This window comes from Pan troglodytes, chromosome 19, assembly GCF_028858775.2.
Source record: "Pan troglodytes isolate AG18354 chromosome 19, NHGRI_mPanTro3-v2.0_pri, whole genome shotgun sequence".
Classification (NCBI taxonomy): domain Eukaryota; kingdom Metazoa; phylum Chordata; class Mammalia; order Primates; family Hominidae; genus Pan; species Pan troglodytes.
In genome coordinates, this window is record NC_072417.2 from 32,224,626 (window position 1) to 32,227,150 (window position 2,525).

The window sequence follows — 2,525 nt, forward strand, 5'->3', positions numbered from 1 at the left end:
ACTCAAAAGCAAATGTAACAAAAACAAAGATAAATAGCTGGGACCTAATTAAACTAAAGAGCTTTTGCACAGCAGAAGGAACAGTCAGCAGAGTAAACAGACAACCCACAGAGAGGGAAAAAATCTTCACAATCTATAAATCTGACAAAAGACTAATATTCAGAATCTACAATGAACATAAACAAATCAGTAAGAAAAAAAACAGTCCCATCAAAAAGTGGGCTAAGGACATGAATAGACAATTCTCAAGGAAAGATATACAAATGGTGAATGAACATATGAAAAAATACTCAACATCAATAATTATCAGGGAAATGCAAATCAAAACCACAATGTGATACCACCTTACTCCTGCAAGAATGGCCATAACAAAAAAGTCAAAAAGCAGTAGATGTTGGCATGGATGCAGTGAACAGGGAACACTTCTACACTGCTGGTGAGAATGTAAACTAGTATAGCCACTATGGAAAACAGTGTGGAGATTCCCTAAAGAACTAAAACTAGAACTACCATTGGATCCAGTAATCTCACTGCTGGGTATCTATCCAGAGAAGAAGTCATTATTTGAAAAAGATACTTGCACACGCATGTTTGTAGCAGCACAATTCGCAATTGCAAAATCATGATACCAACCCAAATGCCCATCAATCAATGAGTGGATAAAGGAACTGTGAGATATATGTATATATACACTACGGTAGTATTCCATCATATATATATATATATATACACACACACACACATATACTACACAGCCATAAAAGGAATGAATTAACAGCATTTGCAGTGACCTGGATGAGATTGGAGACTATTATTCTAAGTGAAGTAACTCAGGAGTGGAAAACCAAACATTGTATATTCTCACTGATACGTGGGAGCTAAGCTATGAGGACGCAAAGGCATAAGAATGATGCGGTGGACTTTGGGGACTCTGGGGAAAGCGTGGGAAGGGGACAAGGGATTAAAAGACTACAAATATGTTGCAGTGTATACTGCCTGGATGATACGTGCACCAAAATCTCACAAATCACCGCTAACGAACTTACTCATGTAACCAAATACCACCTGTACCCCAATAACTTATGGGGAAAAAGTCCACTGCATGTCTATAAAGCAAAAACAGGTAGGAAAAATAATATTTTTATAAAAACAGGAAGAAAATAGGAGTCATAAGGAAAAGTCCTCTGTTGGTTTATTATCTATATGTTTTTGTTCCCATTTCTTCTGTGGTAGCTCTAGGGCTTACAATATGCACCTTCAACTTACCACAGTTTAATCATAGCATATGACTTTGTGAATTATGTAAGAGCTTTATAACAATACACACCCATTTCTTCTATTCCTAAAAACAAAATATTTCTATTATAAGCACCACAATACATAGTTTTATTCCTTTAAAAACTTAATTATTTTAAGAATAATTTTCAGCACAGTGAAGGAAGTCGTGCTACCCCGCAGAGTTGGCGTGTGTTCTAGATTCATCCTGGTACCACCATGTCGAAGGTTTCCTTTAAGATCATGCTGACATCGGACACGCAGCTGCCATACAAAGTACTCAGTGTACTTTGTACTTTCCTGAAAGTACACCTTTCACAGCAGTCTTAAAGTTTGCAGCCAAATAATTTAAAGCTCCTGCTGCAACAAGTGCAGTTATTACCAATGATGGAATAGGAATAAATCTTGCACAGACTGCTGGAAATGTTTTTCTAAAACAAGGTTCAGAACTGCGGATTATTCCTAGAGATCATGTTGGAAGTTGTTAATATCTGCTACTTGGAACATACGATTGCCTTTCAGAATAAATATTGGTAATTTTTGTTGTTGTAAAATTGAAATCAGGCATTTAACATACTATGAAAACACTAAGAGTCAATGAATAATGAAAGGTGACTCATCTGTCCCTTTTTGTTGTTCATACTCTTCATATGAAGAGGGAATGCATAAGAATTAAGGCTACTACTGTCACAGAAGATCATAGTCTTTGCTACCTCACAACACAAATAGGTAGTTCATTGGGGGGAAATGAATTAGCCAACTGTGTTAACTGCAAGGTTCTGATAATTTTTTTTTTGAGAACAATTTGGAACATTAAAATTTACTGAATCTTATATATTCATCTGACTTAAAAATATAAAAAGAATTACGGATCCTGGATGGCAATTTGCTTGATAGCATCTGATTTGCAGACTCATAGTTTGATTTTTAATTAAATATATAGGTTATGATGAAGTCAATAGACATATCAGTGAACAATTAACTATATTAAATTTTTATCATTTACTTTTTCTAAGATTAAAACCTCATGTATTATATAAATTTCAGTTTAGTATCCACAAAAAATTAAAATAATAATGTAACTCTTATGTGTATAAATTGATGTCTCATACCAGGTTTTAATGTTGGACTTGCAGAATCCAATATTTGTAATGGTGGGAATTCACAATACAGTAGAAGCATCCTTTGCTGAGTTATAGATTCCTTTATCAATCTCTTTTGATACAACTTTTAAAACAAGTATCTTCAAG

General features: G+C 34.5%; 1 pseudogene; it reads left to right on the forward strand.

Moving 5' to 3' along the window:
- The first annotated feature begins 1,443 nt into the window (after positions 1-1,443).
- On the forward strand, positions 1,444-2,064 carry LOC107969068 (ubiquitin-fold modifier 1-like; annotated as a pseudogene).
- The last annotated feature ends 461 nt before the right edge of the window (positions 2,065-2,525 follow it).